This window comes from Gorilla gorilla, chromosome 16 (assembly GCF_029281585.2).
Source record: "Gorilla gorilla gorilla isolate KB3781 chromosome 16, NHGRI_mGorGor1-v2.1_pri, whole genome shotgun sequence".
Lineage (NCBI taxonomy): Eukaryota > Metazoa > Chordata > Mammalia > Primates > Hominidae > Gorilla > Gorilla gorilla.
In genome coordinates this window covers 63037417-63054731 of record NC_073240.2, presented here as the reverse complement: position 1 = coordinate 63054731, position 17315 = coordinate 63037417, and the positions used below count along the sequence as shown (strand labels likewise).

General features: G+C 40.4%; 2 long non-coding RNA genes across 6 annotated transcripts in view; one reads left to right on the top strand and one right to left on the bottom strand.

The window, feature by feature from the left end:
• The first annotated feature begins 865 nt into the window (after positions 1-865).
• LOC129527210 (uncharacterized) overlaps positions 866-17315 on the top strand; it is a 22079-nt gene continuing 5629 nt past the window's right edge. For 2 of the 4 annotated variants that reach the window (XR_008672180.1, XR_008672179.1), the window contains exons 1-5: positions 866-1151; positions 6892-6969; positions 10255-10347; positions 14565-14686; positions 15686-15735. This is a non-coding gene — a long non-coding RNA (uncharacterized lncRNA). Of the gene's footprint in view, positions 1152-6891; positions 6970-10254; positions 10348-14564; positions 15736-17315 lie in introns of all 4 variants that reach the window. The other 2 variants (XR_008672182.1, XR_008672181.2) reach the window with 2 other exon arrangements.
• Positions 4660-17315, bottom strand: part of LOC115930816 (uncharacterized) — a 25832-nt gene continuing 13176 nt past the window's right edge. For both annotated transcript variants that reach the window (XR_010131003.1, XR_010131004.1), the window contains exons 2-5: positions 14679-14874; positions 8743-8912; positions 6488-6632; positions 4660-4858 (exon numbers count right to left, since the gene is read on the bottom strand). This is a non-coding gene — a long non-coding RNA (uncharacterized lncRNA). The remainder of the gene's footprint in view (positions 4859-6487; positions 6633-8742; positions 8913-14678; positions 14875-17315) is intronic.

Genomic DNA, 17315 nt, shown 5'->3' with positions numbered 1-17315 from the left:
ATTCTTTAGCTTTCTTTTTTTTTTGAGATGGAGTCTCGCTCTGTCACCCAGGCTGGAGTGCAGTGGTGCGGTCTTGGCTCACTGCAAGCTCTGCCTTCTGGGTTCACGCCATTCTCCTGCTTCAGCCTCCCGAGTAGCTGGGACTACAGGCGCCCGCCACCACACCCGGCTAATTTTTTGTATTTTTAGTAGAGACGGGGTTTCACCGTGTTAGCCAGGATGGTCTCGATCTCCTGACCTCGTGATCCACCCGCCTCGGCCTCCCAAAGCGCTGGGATTACAGGCGTGAGCCACCGCGCCCGGCCCATTCTTTAGATTTCTAACTTAAAATGTCATTCATATGCGTAGTCATGGAAGCTTAATATCTTCTTATCTGAAAGTAATATTTTGTAGTTTTAATAGAATTTATGAGGAAGGGAGTTTGAGTTTCATTAACATCCAGATCGCATCCTTTAACTTTATTTCTCAATATGGAGATAGGCTCTAGAACCAGAAAGCTTTGTAGTTGTCCAGTGGTAGGAAGACTTATAAAAATGAACTGTTAGATTTGTTAATTTTTATTGGGGTACAATTTTGGTTTTGTTATTCTTATAAAAATGTAGAGAATAATTGAGAAATAAGACTATTAAGTTAAAATTGTTTTTGAAATGGAAATATTCAGTTTCCTGTGTACTTTTAGGCACAGTGGTAATGCATTCATAAATAGTAATAATTTTCACCTAATTAGTTTTGATTTAACATGTGTCTCTTTCAGAATCCATATAATCTAGGAAGAGCCCAACAATCCTATTATTCCATTGTACAGATACATGAGAAAAATAGTATGTTTAATACAATGTGTTTATTGACATTTAGGACGTTTCAGATAACGTTCTTGATATGGTTTGGCTATGTCTCCACTCAAATCTCAACTTGAATTATATCTTCCAGAGCTCCCACATGTTGTGGGAGGGACCCAGGGGGAGGTAACTGAATCACGGGGCCGGTCTTTCCCATGCTATTTTCGTGATAGTGAATAAGTCTCACGAGATCTGATGGGTTAATCATGGGTTTCCGCTTTTGCTTCTTCCTCATTTTTCTCTTACTGCCTGTGTAAGAAGTGCCTTTCGCCTCCTGCCGTGATTCTGAGGCCTCCCCAGCCATGTGGAACTGTAAGTCCAATTAAACCTCTTTTTCTTCCCAGTCTCGGGTATGTCTTTTATCAGCGGCGTGAAAACAGACTAATACCGTTTTGATATTTACCCTGTTTTACTTTTCAGTTTTTGCTTTAGTTTCTTAAAAAGTATGGTTACCATAGTGAAAAAATTTAACATGTGCTGCATATAAAATATTTTAACGAATCTTTAGCACTGTGCCTCAGTCAAAATCTTTGTGTCCTGTACACTTAACCTAGGTATCTCTGAGTCAGAATCAAGATTTTGTTTTTTTAAGTACGTTAGTGAATGACCCACTCTACTTACTCCAAATCAATGGTCTTAGGTTAGGAATTGAGTTAAAGGCAGCTCTTTATAGATGGAGTTCTTGTTGTAAGTGGGTAAATGCAATCAGAATCATGACTCGCTGCTTCCGAAACATCTTCAGACTATACTTAGTGCTTTTGACAATGTTACATATTTATCTATTCAAGTAAGAATAGTTGTAATTTCAGTATATACTTGAGTATTGAGTTGAAAAATTTTTTAAGTTAAATATAAAATATCTTTCATACATTTATTGGTCTTTAAATTTTGCTTATACCTTATTCACAGTGCACGTTTTGAGTTTTTGTCTCTAATGGTGAGATTTAAAAAAACAACTAGACTTGAAATAATTTCATAAACAAGAAATAATTTTATAAAGCCTTTTAAAATCATGTAGAACATATTTTTATATGCCATGTTATACTTAGCACTAAACTTGTTTCTCTGTCTCCTTGTTTTACAAGGTTTTCTTTTACTAAGTAAACGAACCCATCAGATTTTTCCATTATTTGGTGGGGAATCAAGGAAAAAAGGAGGTGGGGGAGCTTTTGGCGGGGTGAGAAGTAGGACATGTATATAGAATTTTTAAAAAAGGTTCCAGGTAAATCTCTAATTAGAATGATTTTGTCCCCTGTACTTGCATTTCATTTATTCCCAGAGCAGCTGCATGGACATTAACAGAAAACAAATAATCACTCTGCTAAGCTTTCCTATATTGACCTCTGTGCACAAATGTTCCATTAGTTATCTTCCATTTGATGCAAGAACGGTGCTTGCAAATGAAACGTCAATGAGCTTGTTAAGCAAACAGAAAACGGAACTTACCTGTAATTAGAAGTTAACAAGAAGCTTTTGAAAATGTATTAGCTCACAAGGAAGTCAAGAAAAAGAGGAAAATTATTTATGTGATCCCTAATAGTAAAATATATCAAAACAAAGGTAAATTAAAAATAGAGAAATTTTCTAAATTAAACTCAAGGCTGTCAGATTAGAAAGACAATATAAATGTAATACAATCTCTTTTCCATTAATGCTTAAAACTTGTCCTATACTGACCTGTAAATTTGCCCCACTGATGAAATGGAATCTGAAAATCGGGATACAGATACTCTGGGAAGAACTTCACCAGATCAGCTCCAAAAGATATGTACTATTAACAGGGGAAATATTGTGAACTGCAGTCTTTAATAGATAACATTAATCAAAAACATTCCTGTGGGTAAATTATGTAAAATACGTTTCTCACCAACAAAAGCCTCTATAAATTTCAGACTGATCTGATGACAATTTATTTTTTAAATGCGTAATTATATCAAGATTGCCACCATAAAGGCCTGAATACAATCTCTGAGCCTAAGATCTTCCCCATCTTTACCTCCGTTTCACATTTGATTGTACATATATTTGAGAGAGCGTCACTCATTATTTGTTTTGGGAGTAGGTCTATAACTTTGCACGTTTATTGAGGGTAAGAATCAAATCTTTTACAGCTTCTAGCATGCCTCTGTGCACCCAACAGACCCTCAATAAATAATTTGTTACCCTACTTTGTCATAAAATATATGACATACTTAGCTGTGCAGCACAATGTGATTTGATCACACCCAACCTACGAGTGGATGATAACAGCACTGAATCTGTTTAAAAACAACATTTTCTATTCCCTTTTCGTCTTCATAGTATATTCGTTTGGTTTCTAGTCATGTTGGTTCTATCCATATGTTTTTAGATAACAGTACAAACTATGTTGTGCCTAAGTAAAATTATACCAAAAATGTTTATGGGGAAAAGCTAATGCACTGCTCTTAATTTTAAGATTTTAGACATTTGAAAATATAAATTGAGATATTGGACAGTGAGAGTTTTCTTTTGGAGGCTGGAGGAAATTGAAGTATCGGGGTGAGATTGATAGGCTCCTTTGGCTACTTGTATATGGGGTTGGGGAGAATATACAAGTTTACAAAATCTTGTAAATTCTTGCAGTGCTTAGTTTTGTGACTTTACAAAAACTGTCATTATTTTTTCCTTGCTCTCAGTGGAGAAATGTAAGCTGTGAGTTTAACATCATGTTTATTGTGCTTTGGCCAGGATTTTGCAAGCTTTTGTGGAAAAAATTATTTTGCTTTCATTATCCTGTTTGTAACATATATATCAATATGCTTCTTTGTATTTTACTATAGTAAATTGTATCTTTCATATAGAGAAATAAGTCAGAGTGAATTAAAAGAAATCTTTACTCTGAGGTGGAAGCGTTGTCTAATGGACCATATGTTTAAGCCTTGTTAATTAATCACACGAGAGCCCAGCCCAGCGGTGTGCGCCTGTAATCCCAGCCACTTGGAGGGCTGAGGCAGGAGGATTGCTTTAACCTAGGATTTCAAAACCAGCCTGGGCAACATAATGAGACCCCATCTCAGTCAATCAACCAATCAATCAATTACACTAAAAAGAGCAAGATCTTAAAACTGTTCTAACAAATGTCTGGGTGTCTGAAACAATGAAAAGAGTTTATGACAGAGTTACAGCAGTCATCAGCGAAAAACCCTGGACAAATTGCAAATGTGTACCAGTTGTGAATTGCTATGACTGCAATTGAAAACCAAAGTTATTTTTGTACAGTCTTTTTGGGTGTATTTGTGTTTAGTAATAACTTGTTTGCAAATTTAGAGGACTCTCGCTTTGATTTCTTAGAGACTTTGAACTTGAGGAGCTCACAGTTTAATAGAAGAGAGAACTAGAAACCAAGATTAAATGCAGAGAGTGAGGTTCTGCAGTACAGGGTGTACACAGGGTGCAGAAGCACTATGGCACCGTGTTCTGGCCTCATGTTCTACTGCTGTAGACTTCCTGAAGTGCCATTTCCTGAACCTACCTTTTTTCCCCACCATCTGGACGTCTGTCTGTAGGTGCCATTCTCTCTCCTTTCAAGCCTTTTCCACACCTTATGTGCCTGGTAAGTTCTATTTCTTCAAAATCTTCTTGAAGCCTGCCTCTACCTCATCCAAATAATTGTTTTGTCTACTTCTCTGTTATGTCCTTATAATTACAGTCAATTCTCGTTATTTGCAGTAGTTATATTCTGTAAAGTTGCCTAGAACACTGAATTAAAGAAATACTAAACCCTTGTTCCTAGGGAAAATATGCACATATACACATATCTCACATAGGTTATAATCTTAATTCCTAAAAACAACTCATCTTGGTAGATTGAATTTTCTTTATTTACAAAACAATAAAGGAAGTACAGAAGCATTAAGTGATTTGCTTGAGGCTGCTTCACTAACAGGTGCCAGAGTTAAGATTCAGACCTCGTCCAATTAGTCCCAGAGCCAGAGCTTCTTGCACTACCCTGCACTGCCCTCTGCTGCCTCTGTCCTTGGGTCATCTTTGTATGAGAGCTGAAACAAGAAGGCCCAGGGTCACATTAATTGACCTTAGCTTGGAACGTGCATAAGGAGTGACAGATTTTTCACTACTGTGTGTATGTCCATGAATCACCTTGAAAGCTCCACAAGTATTAATTTGGAGATTACAAACACATTTTAGCAAGTAAGCAAATTTGCAAATATAGGATCCACAAATAATGAGGATCAACTGTATTTGTAAGTGACTGCTAGGGTCTGGTTCATGATAACCCCTTCCCCCAACAATGTGGAATGTTCGTTCATTTATTCATTCATATATTTATTAAGCACTTACTATTAAGCCAGACTCTGCTTTAATCTGTGGTGAACAAGCTAGAGATTAAGGTCCTGCCCTGTGGATTTTATATTAGAGTGAGAAAGACAGATAGCTAAGTCTGGAGCTCGGGGGAATTAGACAGTCACTTGACCAAGGTGAAACCTGGTGTGCCCCTTCCTACTTCACATCCCCAGACATATTTCTAGAACGTTTCTGTTCTATTCTTGTGTATAAACTCTTCCTTTTGAGCCTCTTTCCATTGACACACGTCAACCTCTACTTGTCTTTTGTTGATTTTGAGGCCACTTGCCCATGTAACTGGCAGGATATTGGAGAAGAATCACGCCGACTTGCTCTTTGAATTCTGGTTCTGCTACCTACCAACTGAATTACTCTGGTCAAGCTCTTGGACTTCTGAGCCTATTTCCTAATTTCAGAAGTGGCGATATGATGTGTTAGACCCTGATGGGTTGCAAGGAAGAGGCACACACTTATCACCTTTGGTAATGAGGGCCGAATGTAAACTTGGATGGGAAGTCATCTAAGTAGCCATATTGTTTCTTGGCCCTAGTACTTTCAAAACTTCACAGAACATTAATTTAGCAGTATTTAGGATAGGATTTGAGCTCTGAAAACCTGCCCTCTTTTCCTTTGTTCACCCAACATTTGTATTTTCCAAGAGAGAATATCTGATTGGATTAGCCTGTCACCTTCTAAAAATGGAAGGCCCCTATTAGAGAGAATTTTGAGCCATGCCATGTCCTTGGCGATTGTCCCTGAAGTTCAACCTATATGTTGTCCTTAGCTGAAACGCTGAGCCTTGGTCCAGTTACTTGTGGCCAAAGAAGTAAGGTTGGTTTTATGCATTATTGGTCACAGGAGTATGCTACAGATATGCTTTTTTGTATGCTACAGTTGCACAATAGTTGTATGACTATAGCATATTCAGAAAGAACCGTTAGGAGACAGTTTCTTTAGAAGACAATTGAGAGCATAACAAACTCTAGCAGTCCTAGAGTTTCATGGCCTTCTGTCCAATTCAAATACGTATCTAATATGATCATAGATAATTGTTAATAAAGTATCTAACAAGGTAATTGACACATGTCAAATATTCAATACATTTCCCTTTTGGTATTGTATTTAATATTATAGTGTGGTTATTTGTTCATATGGCTGTTTTCCATACTAGACCATGCGCTCCATGAGGGCAGGTTCTACAGTTTCATCTTTCTATCCTAGATGCTTAGTTCACTGCCTGATACATAGTAATAGAGGCACAAACATTTCAAGAGTAGAGGAATTCTCAACTCTTACTGAAAGAATGGGAGAATATAAAGGTTTACCAGAGAAGGGGTTATTTAAGCTGAGTCTTTAAGGGTGAGTAGGAATTCTTTCCAGGTGAATAAAACCTTGAGACATCATTCCAAGCAGAGACCAGCAGGTGCAAAGACACAGAGATATAGACATGGTGAAGTTTACCAAACACTCCTAGATTAAAAAATACCAAAAAGCAAACAATCAAAATCAAAAATTAAAATTAAAAATCACCTAAAGAAAAAACTACGAATGGGCTTGGCCAGAGAGCATGTCACAATTGAGTTAACTATGGCTGGAATGGATGGAAGTTTTAGGGAAAGAGCATAACATTCTCAAGTTGTTGGCAGAGTATCTAGAACGATTTAGAAATACAGGTATTGAATTCTGGGAATGATGACACTGTAGCGAAATCATTTCCTTCTCTGTGTAGGAAGCATGTATGTGTCACACACTGTTCAAGGTCGCACATTGCTCAAGGAGCCCACGAGCAATCAAGGGAGACAGATCGGTGAGTAACTGATTATCATGTGACAAGTGAGGTAATAGAGATATGAAGAAAATCCTATATAAAAATGAAGAAAGGAATAATTAGTAATATATGGAGTGCTTGGGAAAGGTTTCTCAAATGAAGCTGGCTGGGCGTGATGGCTCACACTTGTAATACCAGCACTTTGGGAGGCGGAGGTGGGAGGATCCAGGAGAATCTAGGAGTTCAAGACCAACTTGGTCGACTGAGCAAGACCCTGTCTGTCTCTATATTTGAAAAAAAAATATTTTTAAATGAAGTGATATTTGAACACATTGGAGCACTATACAAATGTAGGACAGACTGAAAGAATGTATCCAGCTTAATTTGAGTTAACATTTTTTGAAATTTTATATTGCAAAAATTGTACATATTCACTGTTGTGAAATTAGAACTGATAGACAAGGAGGGGGAATCTACAAAGCACTCCACAGGTCCAGCACACTGAGACAATGCTTAATGCTTTGACGGATTTATTTTATACTTTCTATGCATATGCATGTATTGTATACATACATATGCATTGTTAAATAGAAATTGTTATGCTGGGTGTTCTGTTTATCCATTTATTTTATGAAATAAATCCTCAAAGAGTACGTTTGCTTTGCTCAAGGGAGTCTTTTGCTACATAATGCTGTACATAATGAAAACTGAAAAAGGGGCTAACTTTTCAGCCTTGTGATCTTGTGGAGATTTAAATAGAAGCTTCATCAAAGGCACATTCAGAAATGAACTTGGTGTGTGTAGGTGGTTATGCTTGCCAATATTGTTTGTGATAGTATGATAAGGATGACTTCAGTGTCCACCAACAGGGAACTGGTTCAATAAACTGTGGTACATCCAAACGATGGAATACTGTGTAGTTGTAAAGAAGAATGAGAAAGACCTATGTACTCATGTAGAAGAACTCAGATATATTTTGTGTGTTTTTAAAAAGGAACAAGGAATGGTATAATATATATGGTCTGCTACTTTCTGTGTTGAGAGAGAAGAGTAGAATAAGAATATACATGTGTATTTGCAAATATAAATTCCAAAATGATACATAAGAAACCAATTAAAAGTGTTTGGCTGTGGAGGGAGAATAGGATATGAATGGGATTTTGCCACATACTTTTATAGTTATATTTTTAAATTTTTTGAACTATGTATTTGTACACGTAACCCCTTTAAGAATAAGTGAATGAAGGAATGAATTGAGATTATGAGAAAGAGATAAGAAAAAAGTATCTAAGGGGCTGCCCATCTTTTTAGTACCCAGTGAATATTAATACATAGCAGTAGCAGCAAAAATTGGAAGAGCAGCCCCAGAAAGTTGGGGAGTCAGCCTTTCCTTTGCCTTTTCCTCTATTTCATATATTTTTTAAAAACACTCTGAGAACAATAAAACAATTTAAAACAAAAATGTTTCCAGACATTTTAAAATAAAAGGAAGATGGGGCAGCTTTGTGTAGTGCACATTCCAAAAATGGACTGATTGACCTCAAGAGGCAGGGATTCTACCTCCCTAGCCTACATGGGATACGTTCATGAGAAAAAGTAAGAGAAAGAAATTTAAATGTAAGTAAATGAAAATAACACTTCTTCCTGATTATGAAGGAAATCACATTTTTTATGTAATAATTTGGATGACAAAATATAAAGAAACATCTTCAATTTTGCCACTCAAAACATTCTGGTTTGTTGCTTTTTATACTTTATGCATATAAACATTGTAAAAAGTAGAATCATAATATATAGTCTTTTGTCACTTACTATATTTTGGGCTTGCTTCTATGGCAGTAAATATATCCTGGCATCATCATTTTTAATAGCTGGATGTATATTAAGTTAATCATTGCCACCCCAGAGGTGAATTTCCTCATATATACATTTTAATGGACTCGAGCAAGCATTTTATGACTGAATTCATAGAAGTAGAATTTCTGGAGGAAAATAATATAAAACAGTTTTAGGGATTTTAATAGACATTTTCAAATTATTGTGCAGGGAGATTGGTTCAGTTTATACTCCCACCAACAGGGACAGAGCTCCAGCTTCCCCCTTCCATTTGTTGTCTTTGCTAGTCTTTAAGCAGAAAATCTTATTGTTTTCATTACATTTCTTTGATTTCTAGTGCTTTTGAATCTTTTATATGCTTATTGGCAATTTTTATTCTTGTGAGAAGTGTTTGTTTCTCCATTTCCCATTTTCTGTTGGAAACCATTTGTTTTTCTCTGAGTAATTTTATAAAATTGTAAAATAATTTTATCTTTTAAAATCATTTTTCTGAGTAATTTTAAAGATTTCTTTATGGCCTTAGGATATAAACCTTTTATCTGTCACTGAGGTTACAAAAACTTTCTCCTAGTAAGTAATTTGTTGTTTAGCTTTATATTTTCTTTCCTTTTTTAGCCACCCAAGCTCCAAAATCACATTTCACTTAATCAATTTATTTTTATTTTTTGAGACAGAGTCTGGCTGGAGTGCAGTGGCATGATCTTGGCCCACTGCAACCTCTGCCTCCTAGGTTCAGGTGATTCTCCTGCCTTAGTCTCCTGAGTAGCTGGGATTACAGGCACTCGCCACCATGCCTGGCTAATTTTTGTATTTGTAGTAGAGACTGTGTTTCACCACGTTGGCCAGTCTGGTCTCGAACTCCTGAACTCAGGTGATCTGCCCGCCTCAGCTTCCCAAAGTGCTGGGATTACAGGCGTGAGCCACCGCGCCTGGCCACATTTCACTTAATTTTTTTTTTTTTTTTTTTTTTGAGATGGAGTTTCGCTCTTGTTTGCCCAGGCTGGAGTGCAGTGGTGTGATCTTGGCTCACTGAAACCTCCCCCTTCCAGGTTCAAGCGATTCTTCCCGCCTTAGCCTCCCGAGTAGCTAGGATTACAGGCATGTGCCATCGTGCCCGGCTAATTTTGTATTTGAATTAGAGACGGGGTTTCTCCATGTTGGTCGGGTTGATCTCGAACTCCCGACCTCAGGTGATGCACCCACCTCGGCCTCCCAAAGTGCTGGGATTACAGATGTGAGCCACCACACCCGGCCATGTCACTTAATTTTTATCCTGCTGAATGAAAGCATTTTAACTTAGTGATTTTAGTGTAAACAGGAGCAGGACAGAATGTAATTATCTAGGTCTCGCTCTGTCACCTAGGCTAGAGTGCAGTGGCATTATCGTAGCTACAGCAGCCTCAAACTCCTGGGCTCAAGCGATTTTCCCACCTCAGACTCCCAAGTAGCTAGGACTATAGGCATGCTAATTTTTAAATTTTTTTGTAGAGATGTGAATTCACTATGCTGCCCAGGCTGGTCTTGGACTCCTGACTCCAAGTAATCCTCCCACCTTAGCTTGCCAAAGTGCTGGGCTTACAGGTATGAACTACTGCTTCCGGCTGAGAGTTTACTTTTGTTTGCTAGTGGTGTTTTTGGTATCTTTTCATATTTGAGGCTTTGGTGTTAGTGCTAAAATATTACACTCACCATCTGAGGTTTACAGGACTTTTGTTTTAATATTAACAACTGTTTAGTTCTGCATCTTTGCAAGTATACACAATATGCCTACAAGGACTCTGCTTTATATCAATCAAAAGCAAGACATAATAAAGTAAAACTTTGCCTGGCTAGAGGCTTTGGAAGTATGGAGTATTCTGGCTTAATTCTATTAACTTGGAAGTACAAAGGTGAAAAAAATTCAAAACCTTAATTTCCTGTTGAATGCAATTTGAAAATACAGCCAGTGATTCCACTTTTCTTCTCTAGTAAGTTTGGACATTCAGATCTACTTGGTCTTTTATTATCACACTCCTAGTGTGCCTTAGACTTATATTGTGAAGGTCCCTTTCTAAAACTTTAGATGTAGGAGGATGTAAGTGGTATTGTATAAGATCAGACTGGATAAGAACAGATATCTGTAAACATACTTTTTAGATTAAATCTCTGATTGCTACTTGTTTTCTTATTTAACTTATAAAAATAAAACACATTAGCTGGAGGATGGGAGTAGGAAGGAGATTTATGTCTTTTAATTGCATGTCTTTGTTTCATATCAAGACAGAACATACAGTATCCCTGGCTTTGGACCTACAGAAGGAAACACATTTTTCTACCTGCTGTATGCCAGAGGTTCCTGAACACCTGCAGGGTTTATTGCAGCACAGATTGCTAGGCCCTACTCCAGAGTTTCTGATTCATCAGGTCTAAGGTGTGGCCTGAGAATATGCATTTATAAAAAGTTCTCAGGTGATGCTGGTGGTGCTGGTCCAGAGACTACATTTTTGAGGACCATTCTTGTATACTAACTGTAAATTGTAGAACTCTAGAAGAAAGCTTACTTGGGTCTGGGGTAAGAAGCACACAGGTTATGGAGCAAATCATGAAAGATTCAACCCTTGATCCCAGCCTAGTGTGGAATTCAGATAACATGCAATACCCAGTGACATAACACAATTCTTGGTTTTCACAATTGCTGCAAGTCGTAGTCTAGTATCTAGTGAGAAATTCAGTTTCATTTGCAAGGTTTGGAGAGGCCAGGTGATTCTAGTCAAATAGGATTTAGTGATTAACCCCTTGAGAGTAGGAGTTGTTTATGTCCTTTTTCTCTCCCCCATCACTTAGCATTTAGCCTTACTTTAGAAGGGCCTTGTAATTTTTTTTTAAACTGGTAAAGAGCTTTGAGTGCTTATTAAATTGAAAAATGTGTGTTTTTAAAGATATTAGACATGTTTCTTGTTAAAAAAACTTAATAATGTAGGAGAATAAAATAATCTATTTCCAAAAAAGAGAAATCATTGTGATTATTTTATCTTATTGGAATGTTGGATAATATAGTCTTCTGCCTTAATCATCGAGCATGCTATGGGTTTTCCATTTTTATAGGATTTGTACCTCAATTGAGGTAATACTGGTAATTCTTGTGCTCCATTCGAAGATGAATAATAAAGGCCAAAATCAAAGACCTGGCATAGAAGCTGTATAATGAAGACAGCTCTGAAAGAACACATATACACACACATAGACACACACATATATATAAAGTACATGCAGATTTTTTTTTAAGTTTTAAAGTTTTTAAAGTGAAAGCCAGCCCTGCCCCTTTCCTGGAGTGGGCGGGGAGAGCGGTTGCCTGTGCAGCTTTCCTTGTGAAATCACAGGTCCCTCTGGCCACGCTGCCACCTGGCCATGCCTCCTTTCCCTTTTTTTTCCCTTTCCCTCCTTTCTCGTCGACCAATGGGCTTGGAGCATTGAAGCCATGCCCTTATCCTGCATTCTAGTGCGGCCCTGGTTACGCCTCCTCTGGCTCAGTTGCACAACTGGTGGTAGCTGGCTAGAAGTGTTTAGCAGTGGTTGCCAGGATTACACTGATGTGGTCCCAACCCCACCTCCCTCCCTGCCCTGTGGTGTCGGAAGAAACTAACACAGGGAATTGGACACAGCCAAGAAAAAAACGGTAAAATGAAGCCAACTGGTCAAGGCCAAGAAAAAAAGGTAAAATGCACAGGGTTGTGGCTACCTGACCCAGCCCTAAGCCCCCTTCAACAGCAGGACCACTGCCAGAGTCCATGCCACTCCTGAGGCATACCAGGCTGGGCCTCTGGGCTTCCCCAACCAAAGTCTTGTCAGCCAGCCCCGCCCCCTCAGCAGCCCAGTCCCCACCCTCACTGGTCACCCCTGGGTGACTTTGGGCCAATGACTCCCAGGGCTCTCAACTCCAGATTTGGTCCTCACCTCCTGCCACCCCAAGCCAGACCTCCCTAGGCTTTTTGAGCTCATGTCTCCAAGCACCCCCTCTACCATTCAGAGCGATGTGGCCCCCCCAACAGGGAGTTGTTGGGAGAAAAGCTGAGGGTTGGGAGAGAAGCTGAGGCAGGGCTTGCACGTCTGACATAATGCAAAAGAGTCTTGGAATATGTCCGGGGTCCAGAGTATAAAACCCCTCATGACCTTTGGAACACCAATCTCCATGCTAAAAGGTGGAAGTCTGCCCTGCCACACCACAATCTAAGCCCAGGGCATAAAACCCCTCATGGCTTGGATGGAATCCAGGGCTCAGGGCATAAAACCCCTCGTGGCCTCTGGAATGTGTCTAGACTTGCTGGCTTCTTGGTTCTAGCAATCCCAGGTTCATAAAACGGTTGTATCTTAAACTAGAAGAACATGTTTCCCATTATCTCAAGTAGAATAACATGTTCCATATACTTCAAAGAAAATGCTAAACCGTCACAGCTGTAGCTCATTCACCTGATGCACTGCTTTCTCTCAACCCTCATATCCTCACTACCTGCTTCTTTGTTGGATTACCAATAAATGGCATAGGCTCCCAGAGCTCGGGGCCTTCACAGCCTCCATACTAGCATTGGCCCCCTGGTCCCACTTTATGCCTTAACTTGTCTTTTCTGATTCCTTTGACTCTGCCGGACTTCGTAGCCCCCATGGCCTGGTGTTGGGTCTGATCACCCCCAACAAGGAGTGGAATGTAGTGAGTCACAGTCCCCCTGAGAACTGTCATTATTGCCACAAGACTGGCCTTTGATCTTAGGACCCAGTCCCCTAAGTGTTCTCACCCCCTTTCTGGTTCCTCTGGTTGCAGCACACATTTCCAACTGGAAGGGGAATGGGAACTATGGAACCTGGGAGCAAGAGGCTTCAGGTTGCCTTACTCCCTTAATTTAGACACTGATAGTGTGAAAAGCCTACACTCCCCGCCGCACCCCCACCCCTGCCCCAACCTGTGAGCAAACATTGGCAGTTGTCAATGGGAGAATGGGATTGGTTGGTTTCCTTCCAGGCTTCTACTCTTAAGAGAGACTTTAGCATTTTGTTTTCTGAGTTCTCGACCTCATATTTGAGTTCTCCATTGTTCTGAGACCAGAGTGCCCTTCAGTCAGTGGTCTCTGGAGTGAGATCTGCTCATCTTCTGTGGAACAGATCTTGGGAAACTGAACTTGACAGCTTGAATCTTCCTCATCTCATGTCAACCTAGGGTACTTTGCGTGGCACAGGATAAATATGGGGCATCTTTCTGAAGCATCAGTTTCGCTTGATTCTCTTGAAAGAGAAAAAATAATATACTTAGGGGTGACAGTCACATAGATTTCTAAGAGTATACCAGACTTCTCTCTGAAATGAGGCTTGGGTTGTCCTCTTTCTGATAAATTCCCAGATTTAACAGAAAGGCTGCCTTCTGCCATGAAGATACATTGATGTAAAAGTTTAAGAGGTGCTGGTGCACTTCTTACTCTAACAGACGTGTGAGGATGTGTGACTCTAAACTGCACAGTGTACAGTTCCTGCCTATTTCATGTTTACTTTTCTACCTCTGCCTCTGGTTTTGGTCCCTGGCAGCTGCTGATTCATGGCAAAACCCCAGAGCTTGGATCAGAAGACTGAGTTTAAGTTTCATTATTGCCTTTTTTTTTGTAGCCATCATATCAATCCCTGTCTGTCACTAAGTGATTGTGACAACACCTTGTACAGTTGTTGGTGGCATTAAATCAGATGGTATATAAGAGTATTTTGTAAAAACTGTAACGTACGATGTGATTGTAGGGGCTTGCAGTTCTCATGAGTATTACTGCTCTTCTTTTCCAAAGTTGAGAGAATATCAGCAGAGGAACAGCCCTGATGTTTGGCAGGAATAAAGAGGAAGAAAAAGAAAAAAAATGGCAGTAGCACTGAGACAACCACTTCTGGTGGTTGCCACTCACCTGGGAATGTGAGTCTTGGCTGACCAGGCTCCTGAGGGCAGGGGGCCCAAAGGGCAGTAGAGGGTAATTGTTAAGATTGTGGAAGAACTGTCGGGTACTGGTTAAGAATTCTGGGTTCGAATCCTACCTCTCCATCTGCTAGGGATATGATTTAGGGCAAATTGCTTGAGTTCTCTTTGGGCCTCCTTTTTCACATCTGTAAAACAGGGATGGTATTGTTTTACATATATTTGTGAGGTTTAAATGAGATTTGTTATCGCTGTTGTTTTTATGTTAATCCCTAGTACGGGGCCTGCTGTAAACACCCAGGACATCCAGGAAATGGTAGTTGCTGTTTGATTTTCCTCATCCCCAGTCTCAAGGGGGAAACCAGGGCAATGAGAACAGTCATTTGCCCATCAGGCTGTCCCTTTAGGAGTTACTGAAAGGGCCCCAGCGTGTGGTGAGGAGAGCCCCAGGCACTAGGATTAGGAGATCTAACTTTTGAGTTCATCTTTGCCATCAGCTTGCTGAGTGACCACAGAAAAATCACTTCTTCCACTGGTCCTCAGTTTCCTCCTCTGTAAGATGATACTGGGTAAGATCAGTGTCTTTCGTTTTTTAGCTGGAGCCCCCTTTGTTCAAGTGAACCCTTACTCAGAAGTCTGGTTTTTAAAATAGAGGTGGAGGTCTTCTGGAGCTCTACCAGATTCATCGCCCACGTCCTGGGCCTGAGGAGAGGGGTCCAGTGAGTGTAATAAGAGCTGCACTGGTCAGGCGACCCCACTCTGTGTGACTGCATCGCTTAGGGGACTTTCCCATCTATTTGTTCCTGCCCCTGGCAAGGCAGCAGGTGGCCATTTGGTGGGAGGAGGTCAAAACCACAGGTCATGGTTTTGACCTCCTCCACTCTTCTTCAACATTTCGTTTCCCTGAACCTATATCTTCCTCATTCCCTGACTTTCTTGCCTCTCTCTAAGTGACTCTTTCTCCCCCTGCCCTTGTTTTTCCCTTTTCGCCTCCTGTAGATTCAGGACTTTGTGAAGGTGCTGCGTTCCCCACAATGGACAAATGGAAGGTGAGAGAGTGCTGAGACTCCTCCCTGGCTTGCTCTCTCCAGCTGTGCATGCCCTTAGGCTTCTCTGGTTTTGGGGGATACTTTGCCTTTGGCTTATTTTATTTTGCTGCCTTAACCTTCAGCCTGTTTTTGTCCGCTTCTTCAGTTGCTTGATTGATTGGGTTTTTTTTTCCTTCCCCCACATCTTTTATCATTTTAGAGAAGGTGTGACATACCTTACAATTTAAAAACAATTTGAGAATAACTTTCAGAGCAGGCATGTGGGATTTGGGACTTTTTTTTGTTTTGAGATAGAGTCTTGCTCTGTCACCCAGGCTGGAATGCAGTGGCACAATGTCAGCTTGCTGCAATCTCTGCCTCCCGGGTTCAAGCCATTCTTTTGCCTCAGCCTCCTGAGTAGCTGGAATTACAGGTGCCCATCACCATGCCCAGCTAGTTTTTGTACTTTTAGTAGAGACAGAGTTTTACCATGTTGGCCAGGCTGGTCTCGAACCTCTAACCTCAAATGATCTGCCCTCCTTGGCCTCCCAAAGTGCTGGGATTACAGGCATGAGCCATCATGCCCGGCCTGAGATTTGGGCTTTTGAGTGCCCAGTGTGATACTCTCAGACTAGGAGGGATAGAGAAAAAAACCCAACCAACTTTTAGGTTTTGCCCTAAAGGCAATCATTAGACCACATAGAAGTTTGTGATTTTTTAAAATTAATTCACTTTGGTTTAAGAGTAGAGAATATAGGGTTAAGAGAAAATGAGTTCACATTACAGTTGGAAGGATTGAATCTATTTTTTTGGAGGAACTAACTGTGAAAGATATGAGGTTAACCAAACAGATAAGTGACTAAAACATTCTGCCCCTAATCTCTTTAAAATCAAACGGACACTTAGCCATATTCATTGGGCTCTTGATAGCAAAGACACTTCGCTAAATAAACAATGGAGAGAATTGATGAACAAGCTAGGCTGCACACTGAGTGAGGCAGACTCCTCTGAAGGAGGAAAGAGAGAATTTTGGAAAATTCCAAATGCTCAGCTGAAGGGTAGGTTGGTTCCGAATGGACTCGAGGCCGGAGGAAGTGGCATTTGAGGCTGGCTTGAAGATTTAAGGTGGGTAAACATTCATCCATCAGGGGAGTGGGGGAGGCAGGGGGAGTGGTGAGGTCATGGTCATCATTATGAACTCACAGAGCACCTTTCAGGAGCACAGGGAGCCTGGTGGGGGGCAGGGCATGGGGGTACACGGGGCTAGGAGATGACTTCCTCTGGTTGTGATTTGGCATTTCCTTCATATCTAACTTGCCTGGGGGGCTCCTGACAAGCCAGAGGAGCAGGGCACAAATGGCACCAGATCCTGTGGAAGATGGGCATGGGGAGGGGGACTAAGACAGAGCACCCTTGGCTGCTGTTAGAGAGTTGTTCAGTCATCACACCTGTTACCCCCGCAGTCGGTCAGGTCTGTCCAGGTGCTGTAACTCACCTTGCCAGCTCAGAGGAGATACTGAGTGGTACTGTGGGGAGCACAGGCCTAAGGGCATCCTGCAGCCGTGTATTTGGCTTTTTCTCTGCCAGTGGTCCAGTGGATT